The sequence below is a fragment of the Drosophila arizonae genome, chromosome X, assembly GCF_054131065.1.
Source record: "Drosophila arizonae isolate 15081-1271.41 chromosome X, UAZ_ARI_1.0, whole genome shotgun sequence".
NCBI classification, from domain to species: Eukaryota; Metazoa; Arthropoda; class Insecta; order Diptera; family Drosophilidae; genus Drosophila; species Drosophila arizonae.
This window is the reverse complement of record NC_142927.1, coordinates 5,914,909-5,931,879: the sequence shown is the minus strand read 5'-3', so window position 1 is coordinate 5,931,879 and position 16,971 is coordinate 5,914,909. Positions and strand designations below refer to the sequence as shown.

The 16,971-nt window shown below is 35.7% G+C and overlaps 1 protein-coding gene and 1 long non-coding RNA gene across 5 annotated transcripts in view; one reads left to right on the top strand and one right to left on the bottom strand.

Moving 5' to 3' along the window:
* The window catches only part of LOC108620072 (uncharacterized), a 28,048-nt gene that overhangs the window by 5,832 nt on the left and 5,245 nt on the right, over positions 1–16,971 (top strand). The window lies entirely within an intron of this gene.
* LOC149267825 (uncharacterized) lies at positions 597–16,543 on the bottom strand. The gene is made up of 3 exons (XR_016270993.1): positions 16,497–16,543; positions 16,157–16,437; positions 597–1,975 (listed from the first exon to the last, which is right to left on the bottom strand). It is a non-coding gene; the product is annotated as an uncharacterized LOC149267825 (long non-coding RNA).

Genomic DNA, 16,971 nt, shown 5'->3' with positions numbered 1-16,971 from the left:
ATCAACTCTTGAAATGCCCAAATATTGGCATAAAAATTTTCTGTTTTGGTCACACGACAATTCCCACAAAGCGATTAAGCACACACAGAAACACTTCAGAGTTTTGGGCATACTTTGACATTTTAATGCGCAAATTAAAAATTGAAACACCCTCGTAAAACTTAATTGATGTCAAATTCTAGCCTCGTTTCCAACTAAAGGGGAAAAAACACGTATCAATAATGCAATAATGCAGTTTTATGGGCGTAATACGAAAACAAACAAGTAAAAGTGGTCCAGTGGGGAGGGAGCGACTGGGGAATACCCTTAAACCAAGCTGCTATTTCGATCATTTGTTTCTTGGAATGGATTTGTATGGAGTTTACTGAAGAACTTGATAATTATCGATTATAATATGAAAACTATGATAAGCAAATGGTGTAGGATTTATTCAGAAAATTTAAGATATACAAGAATGTATAGATGTATATACTGACTGAGATTACTGGATAGAGAAAGCTCTTTGTCGGGATAAAGCATAATATACCCAGAGTTCCGACTCTCAATAACTTCTCGGTAAACAAAACAAAAAGCAAACCAAAGCATTTAGATCATCATTGCCATCGCCCTCATAATCATTGTTAACGTATAGATTGCTTAGTTTTTGATAACGCAAATCAGTCGATTATATGACCAAGCCCCAGTGGCTGGCTGGTTAATCTGTTTGCTTTCCGTTATCTTTCGCAACACGTTTAATCGCTAATTTAATCATTGGCGAGGCAAATTAGCTCTTTTGAATGGATGCTTATAGAATAATTGAATCAGCTGTGAAATGAGGCTCACAGAGCCAGAGGCTCGATTAGGAAATCTAAATAGTAGCTCTCTCTCTCGCTCTGCGTCTCTCTCTCTCTTTTTATATCTCTCCTTATAGTGTTATTCGAGAATAGAAAATTTAATCATCTCATTAAGTTATTGCCAAATAGTGTGCGAATCTAATTTGAGCGCTATTCGCTTATGGATCTTATCACGTGAGCTGCGTTTATGGCCCTGCGCACATGGCTGGGTCCGAAGATAAAAAATAGAATTCTTATTAAAAACTCTTGTTTGCATTGATAATAAAAAATGAATAAAATAGTATCGAAGCCTGAATACACTGACCTCATCTGACATATAGAAAAGAACATTCTTGTATTTTTTGAAAACTTACATTTTTTTCATGGAACTCTCTTTAAATAAGAATACGTGAAATAAAAACCAGTAATAAAGGTCTAGTCGAGACTGCCCGACTACGAGATACCCTGAACTCTTCGAGTAACTGATATTTCAATAATTGTTGGCACATGCACACGCACGCATAAACATGCATTGGCTGCAGTGGCGGCTTACTATGGGAACTTAATTGTTTAATAACTTTTCTTGTGGATGGACTATCTTCATGACACTTTGAAAATATAAATATAGCATAGATATGCAGGTATTTGTCAAAGCACAAGTCCCTAGTATTGGAAATACGCCTTTTACAAATTTTAAGGTGAGGGGGTGAATTAGGGGTGGGGGTAAATTTCGAAAAAACCAAAATTGTATAAAATATAAGCATATAAGTATACATGAAAAATTTGGGGACTCTAACTTGTAGGAAATATAATTTTAAAACTGATTTTCGATAATGTTTTTCATCGATAACAAAATAATCGGGCAAGTTATCCGCAAAACTCGATATGTGCGTGGTATACACGGACCTAGGAAAAAAAATTTCAAGTCCCTAGCTCTTATATCTTCTGAGATCGACGCGTCCAAACATACAGACAGACGGACGGACAGTCAGACGGACAGGGCCAAATCGACTCAGCTCGCCGCCCTGATCAAGAATATATATGCTTTATGGGGTCTGCCACGCCTCCTTCTGCTTTTTACATACATTTCAACAAAACCATTATACCCTGATTTCCCATTTTCAATGGGTTCAGGGTATAAACCGAAAACAGAGTTATCTCAGCTGAAAATAAATTAGGAAAAAAAATATATTATTAGGTTTGTCAAATAAATATTTACGAGTATCTAAAAGTAGCACCTACTACTAAATTATCTTCAATATACTAGAAATACCATAGTAGTGTTTGCTACTAAAGACTATGTATCTACTACTAAAATACTATCCAGCAATTGAAATACTATGTACTATTAAATTTCTAATAGGAGTACTAGAGTGCTATCTATTTCTAAAGTATCCCCTACTTATAGTACTACAGATAATACTGCATTCTTACTATCTAAAGTATGATCTATCTATAACTGGAAAGTTTTAAAATTAAAAACGAAATATATATATATAACTGTTTAATATTTTATCATTACCTAGTTATTATTTACCTAAGCCTGCTTAACTCTATAAGAAAATAACGAAATAAAGTATATTGAAAGAGCAATTATTTATAATTATATCTAAACAAATATATATTTGGATCTAAGGGTATATTTTATATAGATATATTTTATAATATATATCTAATCACATATATAGTTGGATTTCATATAGATATATTTTATGTATCAATTTCACACTTGAAAATGTCGATAAGCCTTTTTTAATCCTCATATTAATAGAATCACAGCGTCGCACCTTAATTAATAAATTTATAAAGCCCAAAAAAAAAAAAAAAAAAAAAAAAGATATAAAAGTAGAGATAATAAACCTACAAATACGTGCCGAGACAACGATTTTTTTTTTTTTTTTTTCATTTTTAATTTTGATTAAATTGGGATTCAAACTCAAAATAAGTTTTGAATTAATACGAAATTGCATTGCATCATTTCTCTGCAAGCTAAACAACAGAGATTGTAGTATTAGCTAGTAATATATATATAGCTAAATCCACATTTGTGTGTGAGCTCATCGTATAATTGCCGCATTCAGCCGGAACCAAGCTAATCGCGTTGATTTTCATATAATCAGCACTAGATATACAATTCGATTTTGGCTCTAACAAAATACAAAACAAATTCGATTTCCAGACAAAACAAATTCGATTCGATAGACAGTGCCAAGAATGATATAAATAAACGTCAAAGCAAGAATATTGAGTTTTATAATATTTCATTGTGATATATCTTACAGAGCAATGACTTGAACATTGTGAAGAAAGAGTACAATCCACAAACAACGGAATAATGCTTGTTCCCAAACATATAGTTAACGCGTAAGGTATATAGTTTATATGCCTATATTTGTAGAATTATGGAAATCGCTCTAGCTAATCTAGGGTTATTCTGATGAATTTTTATATCTCTTGACTCCAAAAAGATATAGCAAAGAGTTTCTTATATAAGAAGAGAGGCGGCATAATAAAGGCCTATATGCTCTGCTCGCCTCTGCTGAGCGAGCATGCAAATTGATATTGAGCAATCTCTGCGTGGACTTTGTACACATATAGCTGTTGTCGGTTTTTTTGTTTTTTGCACCTCACAACGCAAAACGCCCACAAAGTCGGAACTTTCTTCCACTCGTCTATAGAGATAGTTGTCATATATATCTGTGTGTATATATGTGCGTGTGTGTGTGGGTGTGTGCAACAGTGTTTACCCATAAATTATATCGATGCGGGGTTGTTTGACTGTTCCGTTTGCATTTGCCTTTGTCGATTCTCAGTGTCAATACTCAAATTGAAGCTCTGCTGTTGACAATTTGCTAGCTGCTGTTACTATTTGTGATAATATGCGAATCAGCCAAAGCGCTCCCTTCCCACTACTACAATGACTAGAAGGAGGAAGAAGACGAAGCAGACGAAGTAGTGCCCGGTTTTTATGTCGTTGCATCAATTTAGCGAAATCCAAGCGATATAACAAATATCGTCATTGATTTGGGTTGTTTTTTTCTTGTGCTTTGCTTTCAGTTTTCATTTGTATGCTCGCCTCATGATAACTGATAGGAGTATATACGTCTTCGTATACATACGTATAAACGCCAACTACTTTCAGCTAGGGAGACTAGTGTGAGTATATATTTTTTGGAGTACCGATAGTGGTGTCTAGTAAAACGTTAGTCCCAGCTGATTTGTTTCGCCCTTACTCTATGTCTGGTATAAATTGAAAGTTTTGTTTACTTAAGGTGCTAGAAAGTTGACAACCGAATGCCAAAAATATCTATATAGATACATTCACGACCAACGGATATGATAGGTTGTTTCAAAGCCAAGGTTCTCTTCGCATTACACATCTTCCCCTCCTTATAGATGTGCATATAGCTAGATAGATATTTTTGGGTTTCGTTTGTCAAAATTCCAGCACCTAAAATAATAATCTTTCAGTTATACCAGATATAGTAGGGGCGAAACAAAATATAACTTGAGAGCTACGTTATAGTAGACACTGGTGTAGTAAATCTTCACTAAAGATTGTCTGTGTCTTATATACAGACGTCTATAAATATAGGAAAAATCTATTGAAGAGTTTGACAGCTAATATAAATCATAATTTAACGACTATCCTACTTTTGACATCCATAATGGATTGCAAGTAAATTGTTCTATTCATATTGGTGTTTACCAATATATCATCCCAAAGTAGAACTCAAAAATTGTATGGTAGAGACTCGCTTCTTGAGTTTTACAATAACAATTCGCGAACGCGTATTATGCAGTCGGTGATGCCCAATTGCTATATTCTCTCAGTTGTTTGCTTTTGTGTGTTGTTTTCACTTGATTTTTGTATTCTTTTTTGTATTTTTCGTTTTCTTATCGACAGTGGGGCGATTAACACCTCGGCACGTTGTCGCTAAGGTTCTCAGAAAAGACCGATGGGTATAGCCAAGCGCAAGACTAGACTGAATATCGTATACGAAAGCGCCAATTTAATCAAATATTGGCAAATAAGTTTCGTATATCGCATATATATACATATATCAATATACATATCTATATATACTTATATAGCAGCATATTATTTATAGACCTTTTTTGTCCCCAAAAGCCGGTTTCAATTTGCTGCTCTCGATGATGAAGTCACAGCGAAAACAAACAATGGCCCAAGAACGATATATCTCATTTATTATAATGCTAATTATGGCAGCGTAATCCATAAAAATAGTTTATATATACAATATATGTATATCAGATAAATATACATATACATCAGACATATGATATTTAATTTCTTGTTTATGATCGAAATTTAATGAGATTTGCATTACTAATGAATTTCGGCTGTACATACGCAGGAATATCTTGTGAATATTCAGCGCTCCAATTTGTCATGCAGAGTGAATGCAGAAGAGGAAGAAACTGAACTTTTAGTGTGCATTGAACTCAAATCCCACAGCAAATAAGATAATCTGTCAATGCTTAGTGCTGTTCGAGAGCTCGATAAACAGGCAAAGTATTTGCGATAAGTTCCCAGAAATATAGTGAATCAAGATATTTTCATCAGAGTAATAAAAAATATAGAATACACTAAATATGTATGTATATATAAAATATACCAACTTGAGCAAAATTCATCCATAAAGGTTATTGCTTAGATTTAAAAACTTTCGATAACTCAACTCGATTTTATCGAAAATGTTTGAAACCAAAATTGAGCTGAGTATATATATATATATATATATATATATATGATATGAACATCTTGAAGAGCACTAGAACGCGCCTTATCAATAATAATGTGAATAATGTATGCTCCATCAAGTCAAACATGTCTTCACAACTTAAACAAAATACTTCAATTTCCATTGAGCTCAGAATTAATGGAAAAAGAAACTGCATTCAATAAATATATGTAGATATACAGAAGTCATATTCCCTTCTAAGCACATTCACCCAACTATAAAGACTTCCGTAATTGAATTGAATTCATGGCACAGTTACCAGATCTGTCATAATTATATAATTAAGAGCTGAGCATTGGACTAACTTTTCGCCGCAATTACTTTGTGTAAATGAGTTGAAGTCTCATTTACACACAAATATATCTAATTGCTCAAAGCTATAATTATATATGACTAAGTTTGATACGAAACGAACTCAACGGCTAGTGAGAAATCTTTAGCGAATGCACGACTGTGATATACCCCGACTGGAAAGCGAAACTAAAATAAAACAAGTAAGAAAGCTCTAGTCGAGACTGCTCGACTACGAGATCCCCTGAACCCTTGGAGCAATAGATATTTCAATAATTTTTCGCGACTCTTAGCTTACACAAGAAACACGCACACACACACACAGACAGGCACGTACGCACACACAGGCACACATACACACACACGCATACAGACACACATACACAAACACACACGCATACTCACACAAACGCATACACACACACACATACACACACATACACAAACACATACACACACAAGCACCCACGCATAAACACGCATGGGCTGCACTGTGCGCTTACTATGAGAACTTAACTGCTTAATAACTTTTTTTATGGACGTACGATCTTCATGAAACTTTCAGATTATGATTGTAACATGAATATGCATGTAATTGCCAAAGCACAAGTCTCTAGTATTTGAAATACGCTTTTTACAAAAGTGAGGGTGAGGGGGTGAATTTAAGGGTGGGGGGTAAATGTTAACAAAAACCGAAATTGTATAAATTGCATATAAGCATACATTAAAAATGTGGAGACTCTAGCAATAAAGGTGTAGAAGATATAATTTTATAACTGGTTTTCGATAAGGTTTTTTATCGATAAAAAAAGATCGGGATGAGTTATCGATTTTTAATGATAAACTTGATATGCGCGCTGTAATTACGGACATTTTAAAAGAAATTTGAAGTCTCTAGCTCTTATATCTTCTGAAATCGACGCGTTCATACATACGGACAGACGGACAGACGGACAGACGGACGGACGGACAGACGGACAGACGGACAGACGGACAGACAGACGGACAGGGCCAAATCAACTCAGCTCGTCACCCTGATCAAGAATATATATACTTTGTGGGGTCTGCCACGCCTCCTTCTCCCTGTTACATACATTTCAACAAAACCATTATACCCTGATTTCCCATTTTCAATGGGTTCAGGGTATAAAAATTTGCTATCTACAAACTAAATCAAATGGATTGAGTTAGCGAAGCAATATATAGTCAGTTCGTACTGCGTGTGGTATATGGGAATGTAGAATGTAGTAGAATCCGGTTATAACAACTCCGCTTATAGCGTATGTACGGTTATAGCGACGAAACTTAGACTTATACGGTTATAGCGCCTTCCGGGTCTAACGACGGTCCCTTGAGTGTTGCTATAATCGGATTCTACTGTATATATAGATTATATTTTCATGTCTGTAAGATCGCATGGCTAGCAGAAGACTATATAGAATCAGCTCATTGTCTTCCCCCCAGCTTCTTAGACCTCGCCATGTATCGTCTAACATTTTCACTCAGCCAATCCACCCAAAATACCCATGTGCAATGGGTATCAAAAATAGTCTAGAAAAATGTGTAATTTTTAATTTTTATATTGGACAAAGTTAATTGATATGATAATTTCGGCGCGTTGCTATAAACTTTTAGCATAAACATAAAAAAGCAATAGTAATTAAAGAGTTAGATACAAAAAACAAACAAACAAAAAATGCCAAAACAAACAAATAATAAACAATAAACGAACTAAACAAAATTCTGCACTGCTAAAAAATACCCTGCATTGGCGAAGTTTTGCAAGGGTTTGTTTCAGTTTTAAGAAGTAGACTTAGTAAATTTACTTTAGGTAACTAGCTTAAATAAGCTGAGCAAACAAAGTTTGAAGTAAACTAATCAAATGGATATTGGCAGGTAAATGCGAAAAAAAAGTAGAAGATCGCTGCAAGACTTGCGCTAATTGTTTAGAAGACATGGCCAACTGCAAATGGTCATAATTTGTTTTGGCTATTTGATATGAAATTGATGCTAATACCAGAATCACGAAGCAGACGTTCAATAAACCGAAGACGAGGCAACGGTGCGGACGGACGATGGGCCACAACGGGCAGCACGTGCACAGAAAGCAGTCTACGGCTTAAATGGCTCCGGAAAAGCGTTCGCGGCTGCCAGCGAACTGCATTGAGAGCTGCCTGCATTCAATGTCAGCGATGAACAATGCTCGCTGCTGGCCGTGACGACAACTGTTGCCAATCAGGTTTTAGTTGCAGCAACAACAACAACAGCTAGTTACAGCAATGAACGTGCAGCTGATGCTGCTGCTGCTGTTGCTGCTGCTGCTCCTGCTGATCACGTGACTTTATTGCAACTTGTGTTTTGTTGTTTCCTGCTGCAACTGCTGCTGCTGTTGCTGTTTGTTGCCCCAAAAAAAAAACTTGTTTGCAGTTCAACAGCGTTCACTGACAATTGTTTCTAGCTGCTGTGTGTAATTATATATATATATATAGAGAGAGAGGTATATATATATATATGTCTTTGGATAAATCACATGATTGCGATCATGCGAAGCGCGAGTGAGCCGCCAGTCCGGCCGGCCAAACACCCGCTACGCTGCTGTCCAGCCTTCAATGCTTCATCCGCTCAAGCGTTCAATTCATTTCGAGAGTTCAGTTCGTTATACATATATAATTGTGTGCATATATGTATGTGTACGTCTGTCCGTATATCTGCTCGACATTTTAATTGAAATGTTTGACAGTGGAAAGCAGACCCAGTCACAAGTCACATTCACAGTGACTGCTGCTGTGTGTCCACATAGTGAAATGTACTTCACAGTTAATTGCTTCAATTGCCAACACACACACACACACACACACACACACATAAGCGCGTGCACACACACAGACGCAATAAATTCAATTCAAATTTATTTAACATCGATCTTTGAGACACACAACCCTCCCGCCTCTCTCTCTCTCTCTCTCCTCACCCCTCTCTCTTTTGCTCCCCCTGTTATCCCTATCTAAGGCTATAACAACCAGTTCGTTCCCCAAGCCATTGCCCATTAAACAAAACGCATTTTTCAATTAACGCAAATGAATATGAGCCACAAATGAGAAACAATATAGATTATACATATATACATATATATATATATATATATATATATATATATATGGGGCAGGGGCTGCTCTCAAGTTGAAGGCGATTTTGTTAACAAACTCGTAAAATTACACAAAGCGTAAATTTGCTTTTAATTATGAGAGAGTCGACGAAACATTAATAATTGAACTGTACAAAATGCCATTGAACTTAGCCAGAGCTCAGCTATAGCTAAGAAGATATACAATTGCATTAAACATATGTACATGCATAAATCTGCAGTTTAGATAGTAGCAATAAATCTAGGAGTCTATTTGCAAAAAGCTAATAAACTCTAGATGTTTTGCTTAATCCGATATGTTAGTGGAGTTATCACATATGCTCAAGTATAATTTGTATTGTATAAAGCCATAGTAAAATTATATATACATACATACATTTATTACTTAAAGATTCACAGTCAAAGTTTCGTAAGCCTATTTTGAATGGAACACATGAAACGTTCCATTCAAAATGCATTCACAGGATATAATGGTGTTGTGGCATGTCTGAAGCACCCAAACTAGCTCACATATGCAAAGATTGAGAGTATCTCCTAGTCGAATACTCCCAACTAGACGACCTTTGTTCATATACGCAACGATTTAGGGTGTCTCTTAATCGGGCATTTTCAAGGAGAACACTCTTGTTCACATATGAAACAATTAAGGGTATCTCCTAGTCGGTCATTCTCAACTAGTGGACTGACTTGTTTACATATGCAAAGATTCAGGGTATCTCCTAGTCGAATACTCCCAACTAAACCACTCTTGTTCATATATGCAACAATTTAGGGTATCTCTTAGTCGAGCATTCTCAAGGAGAGCACTCTACTTCACATGTGCAAAGATTTAGGGTCATTCTCAACAAGAGGACTTTGCCTTGTTTACATATGCAAAGATTCAGGGTATCTCCTATTCGAATACTCCCAACTAAAGCACTCTTGTTCACATATGCAACAATTTAGGGTATCTCCTAGTCGAGCATTCTCAAGGAGAGCCCTCTACGTCTCATATGCAAAGATTTAGGGTATCTCCTAGTCGGTCATTCTCAACTAGTGGACTGACTTGTTTGCATCTGCAAAGATTCAGGGTATCTCCTAGTCGAATACTCCCAACTAAACCACTCTTGTTCATATATGCAACAATTTAGGGTATCTCTTAGTCGAGCATTCTCAAGGAGAGCACTCTACTTCACATATGCAAAGATTTAGGGTCATTCTCAACAAGAGGACTTTGCCTTGTTTACATATGCAAAGATTCAGGGTATCTCCTATTCGAATACTCCCAACTAAAGCACTCTTGTTCACATATGCAACAATTTAGGGTATCTCCTAGTCGAGCATTCTCAAGGAGAGCCCTCTACGTCTCATATGCAAAGATTTAGGGTATCTCCTAGTCGGTCATTCTCAACTAGTGGACTGACTTGTTTGCATCTGCAAAGATTCAGGGTATCTCCTAGTCGAATACTCCCAACTAAACCACTCTTGTTCATATATGCAACAATTTAGGGTATCTCTTAGTCCAGCATTCTCAAGGAGAGCACTCTACTTCACATATGCAAAGATTTAGGGAATTTTCAACTAGTGGACTGACTTGTTTATATATGCAACGATTCCTTGTATCTCCTAGTCGTATACCCCCGCTAGTCGAGCATTCTTAACTGGAGAATTCTGAATCGTTTACAGATGCAAAGATTCAGAGTATCTCCTAGTCGAATACTCTCAACTAAACCACCCTTGTTCACATATGCAACAATTTGGGGTATCTCCTAGTCGAGCATTCTCAAGGAGAGCCCTCTACTTCACATATGCAAAGATTGAGGGTATCCTCTAGTCGGTCATTCTCAACAAGAGGACTTTGCCTTGTTTACATATGCAACGATTCAGGGTATCTCCTAGTCGTATACCCCCGCTAGTAGAGCATTCTTAACTGAAGAATTCTGACTCGTTTACATATGCAAAGATTCAGAGTATCTCCTAGTCGAATACTCCCAACTAAAGCACTCTTGTTCACATATGCAACAATTTAGGGTATCCCCTAGCATTCTCAAGGAGAGCCCTCTACTTCACATATGCAAAGATTGAGGGTATCCCCTAGTCGGTCATTCTCAACAAGAGGTCTCTGCATTAATAAACTAGTATTTCACACTGCTGAATGAAGAATTTAGTTTTCCACTTGATAAATACCAACAAAAATATGTTACAATTACTGTTGCTAGCGCAACTTCAGTGAACCGCAAGTTCGAGAAGAGAATGGACGCTTGCATCCATCCCCAATTACGCATGGTAGCAGAGTTTTGAATGATGGAATACGTCAGAAAATTAAATTCCACACATTGGAGCAAAGGCCAGAGTGGAGCAGAGGGCGACACTAGGTGTGCCAGCTTTACTGCTTTTACTCGGAACGAAGCGCTCTCTAAAATTAAAATAAAATAATAAAAACAACAAAAACGGAAACCATCGCAAGTTAAAAGAAAAAAACAAAATAGAAAAAAGAAAAAAACAGCACAAAATATGTCACGCAAAAGTTAATGGGAAATCAATAGAACAAAAACAAAAGCAATGGCAATGACAATGACGATGACGATGACGACCACGGCGATGGCAATGGCGACGACAACGACGTCGAGGACACGAACAGCCAAATGTCTGTGGTTCATTGAAGCTTGATTTACGACGGTCACCAGACGACAGCGGCAACATCTAGGAGGAAAGCACCTAAAACTTCCGAGCCGAAACGAATCGGGTCGAGACAAGACGAGTCGAGTTGAGCTGACGACGTCATTTTTCCGTCTGTAGCTCTTCCTCACACCCAGACTTAAAATAGCTGGCGACGTCATCATGCCAAAAAAAAAAAAAAAAAAAAAAAAGAAAAAAAAAACGAAAAAAAAATTCCAAATAAAAACAAATATAAAAATAAATAAATAAATTGATAACGACAATTGTCACGCAATTATCAAAGTGTCTGCGACGCGAACGACAAATGCTCATATCTTGAACGGAGACACAAGCCAATAATTAGAAAAAATAAATAAAATATATAGAGAGAGAGAGCGCTTTACATTCCGTCAGGCACGACGCTTGCTCGTGCGCGTAACTGAACTTTGACCCAACGTTAACTGACCTGTCAGACGCGGGCACTTGATAAGTATTCTAATTCCAAAATATATTTATATAAATAGAATAAGGAATGCAATCCAATTATATTTAAGCTCGATATACGATGTTTAGTTACGATATTCGATATATAAGATATGGATATTTAATTACCACATCTGATATCTGATCTAAAATTTACGATATTCATCTACGATAATACAACTTTAGCGTAATTCAACTGTAATATACTAAACTTAATTATCTATCAATATATACGATATACGACATCCTAGATATCTACGATTTGAGATATCTACGATATTAGATGTCCAAGATGTTAGATAATAGATATCCATGATAAAGATATCTACGATATTTTAGATATCTATGCTCTAAATCTGCATTCTAGATCTACGATACAAGATTTCTATTATATTATTATATACGATATTACTACATTCAATATCTACGATAGACATCTAAGTTATTAGATGTCTACATTTTGAGATATCTACGATATTAGATGTCTAAGATGTAAGATATCTACAATAACAGATATCCATGATAAAGATATCTATATTCTAAATCTACGATATTACTATATTCAAATTATGTACATTATTTATTTATAATATCCTATATTTAAGATAACAATCTTATATATTGATCTATATATGTGCGTGTATTTTATTAAATCTGTTAGATGCACATTTTAGGGCCTAACAAATCAAATAGCTTTGATAGATGAGCGTTAGCTTAGCCTTCAAATTGAAAGTTCGCAGAAACAAAACTTAACCTAAAAGGTACGATACGATGGACAAAATAATAATCAATCAAATGTTAAGAAAAGCTCAAAATTTATATTATTATTGACGGTCTATCTATATTTTCAACTATTTCACTGTGATCCATAGCAAACTCAGCTTCTTGAGATCGATAATTCCATCTGGATCCCCTTACATAGTATTGTAATATTGTATATGTAATGGGATCTAGATGGAACTATAGACCTCCAGCAGCAGACCCTGTTATGGGAACATATATAGATCGTCAATAATCATATATATACATACACATCAGTTATACATATATAATATATAAGGTTTGCTTTATATAAATGCTTTGTTTAAAATATTTAGCAAAACTCATATTTAGTATATAGGTATGTATGTATTATATTGTGATTTATGTGAGCTGCTAAATCTACCAATTTGCCAGAAAACTTGCCTGACCGGCAAATACCCCATACCAAAATTGAAATTTATAGTTTATACTATATATTCAGTTTAGGTATAATGCCGATGCCGTCAAATAACTCGAAATATATGTATATATATAAGTATATGTATGTATATACATAAGTTATAAGTTATATATGTATATAGCTCGCTTTTTTTTATCGATTTGAGCTGTGCTGCAAGCGAACATCCAAATATCACGTTAATTTCACGCAAGTGCTCACAGCGACTAGCTGTAAATTGGATTGGAAAATATTGCACAAATGTTTACAAATAATAAAAAATATAGTAGTAGTTGTGCACACACACACACACAGAGACACTACAAAGTCGCACCCTTTTGAACAGCTAGGACAAGGAAGGGGTGTTCGGTGCGTGTTTGTTGTTGGTCAATAAATATAAATCTAAAGCTGATTTAGAGCATTTGCGGCTCAGCGATTAACGAACGAACCGATTTTTGTTTGACTTTTGATGTTTTGCGCTAAAAAAAAAAAAAGAAAGAAAACCTGACAGGCAAATATATAGCTACATATACAAATATATACATACACATATATATATGCTAATGTATTTGCATAATCAATGGAAGAACGACTGTGAATCGAATGAGTCAATGTTTTGGACAACAAATCATCAACAACAACAATAATAGAAAAACACTTCAAACATTTGTAATGGAAAAGTCGAACGATGATGTTGATAATGATAAGCTCATACAAATTATACAGTAATGAGATTAGCTGCCTCAGATAAGAGACTATATAAAATCGTTGTGAATGTAGAACCTCACTTATGTGCCACTGTACAAGCAGATTATCATCGGAACAGTTCTGATCAGGCCTTGAAATACAAATGATAATAATAATTAAAATAATCAAATTATATATTATTGTAATGTTCAGATGTATAAATTGGTTAAGAGATCATCGGATGGATTCAGATTAGGATAAACAACTCCAACAATAGAGCTTTCTCTATATATCAAAGCGTTGCTATCCATATCCATATATAAACACAAATCCATGATTTGCATCGATATAAATGATATAAGACTAATACTAATATATACCAAAATGAAATGTATAATATAAACACTCGTATACGATAGAAGTAAAGCCGTATATAAGGTAATACAATAGAAGTAGATCGTCTTATATATATGCAATCCTATTATTATTGGATATAGCTGATACAGACAACCTACTACAGCAGAGTCAAGTCTTTGCAAGTATATAAACAATTTATACTCTGATATATAGACACAACTGTAGACAAAGATATAGATAATTTATACTCTGTTATATAGATATAGCTATAGACAGTCCACAATGTTATATACTCAACTGTAGACTAGAATATAGATGTAGTATACTCCATATATACAACTCTATATAGACTCAACTGAAGGCTGTTATTGGAACTGTGATTAATACACTCAACTGTCTATATACGCTCTCCAATCAGAGATCATTAAAATTCCTAGCATACAAACAGATCTTAATGCGAGATATTATCCAAATACTACCTACATGTATAGCACAATCTATATATACAACACATTCACATATCTGGTGCGATAAGCTAACTGAGTTGGTGCGAATCAATTTTTGCCATGTCGCGATCACATGCGATTTGACAAAATCAAAGTGCGCCCAATTATAGAAACCCCTTAAACTCGATCGCTAGGCAACAAACTAGCTGCTGCTCGGGCCGTATTCCTATTGCTATTGGCTACGGGCTGCTATGGCCATATCTATTGGTATTTAGGGAGCGTGTGTTTATTCTGACATTACGCGAGCGCGTGTTGCTTTCTAGTTTCAATTATGATTGGTGATAATTCAATTATCGAGCAATTAACGTTTTGAATGAAGCGCCCATAAACATCTAACACTAATTTTACGAATTCCAGGCCGTGGCTCTGCGCCGGCAAGGTGAGGAGAGGTGGCTGTTGCCTCGACGGGAGTGAAATGAAAAGCAATACACGCGAATGCTAGAATCAATAACAGCCATAATCAATAAATAATCGTTGCAAAGTCACAAATAAAGCACTTCACGAATTATTATCACCGTTATCATCATCATCATCATCATTATAAGCATCGATAAATATATATATGATATATTTCAAGCACCTGTTTTAAGGTGGAAAACAACAAGAAATTTTTCACTCAATAAATTGGCTGAGAAATGGGATCTATAGATAATAAAACTAGAATGGAATCGACTCTCTTTGATTTAGGAACAATAAGAAACGGCTTATATAACCGCTTTCAATATAAGGCTTCTCACTGATGGCGAAGTCTTACAATAGATAATATGCATTAGAGATTTAACCGTTCAAGTGCTTAGAATTCATGAGATTCTTTACTGAGCGGATAAATGCAGATCTCAAATTGAATTTCATATCGAATAAATTATCGGCAGATAAATGAAATATTCATTGGGCAAACAGCTGAGAGAGTTTCAATGGTGGCTCGAAAATGGAGCGCGTGAATATAAAACTAAATATCCAGTTGAATACAAATGAATTCACTGTCTGAGGGTAGGGCATGGAGTGTGCTGCTGGTGGGTCTGAAGGTTTCGACCCGAAACATCGTTGCCCTCATTTTATTTTTCTCAATGTACTTTTTGGAACAGTGGAATCATTAGCCTGCTGCATGATACGCGAGTGAAGGCTCTTTGTGTTGAGGGGGATTGACAAGTGACAAAATTTCAAGTGCATTGACACATATATCACATTGGTATTACAGAAAAATTGACATTAGCTGGTTATACGTAATAGTGTGCTACGGTATAGGCATAGAGATAAGTTCTCTCTCTACTTACCTGGCCCTGCCTTATCGTACTTACGGCGCGGCTGCGCTGCTGCCGCTGCCGCTGCTGCTGCTGCTGCTGATAGTGAGTCGAAATATGATGACGTTGCCATTGACGATCGCATTGAATTCGCATTTTTGCTGATTATCAATTGTTTGGCCGATAAATCACGCGGCTGGGCGCACCCGATTAGCTCCTACAAATTGGCCAATATAATAAGCGGGCTAAGGTCATATATTATAGACTAGCGTCAATCGGTAGGTCTTATCCATGGCTTCCTTAGCCCAGTGCATCTGTCATAAAGTTGGTAATTAATAACTTATTAATCAATAATAATGAGCTGACGACTTACCCAGGTGATACAAATGCTTGTCTTGCTATTAGGAAAATAATTATTGCAGATATATTAATGTAAATGCATCAGTCATCAGACTGTTTGCTAAGCAATCATTATCAGTCAATGAGTCAATCAGTTCATAAATATGCAAGTTCATCAGTCAATCATTAAGTCAATCAGTGCGTAGAAACTGTCTAACACATGCTGTTCAATCAGTTTGTCTGTCAATCAAGCAGTCAATTAATGAAGCAGTAAAGTCATCAGTCTTCTACATATTGGTTAGTCAGCGCATCAGTCAATCGGGCAAATGACATTGTGTTATATATGATTTTCAATCAGTCGGTCAGACATACTAGATAGTGAATCAATCAATAAACATTGTAAAATCAGTCAGTCAATCATTTAATTATTTACCGATCAATCAGTATAAATTGTACTTAATCCCCCTGTCAATCAGCAAGTCTTTTAAGCCAGCCAAACATTCAATCAA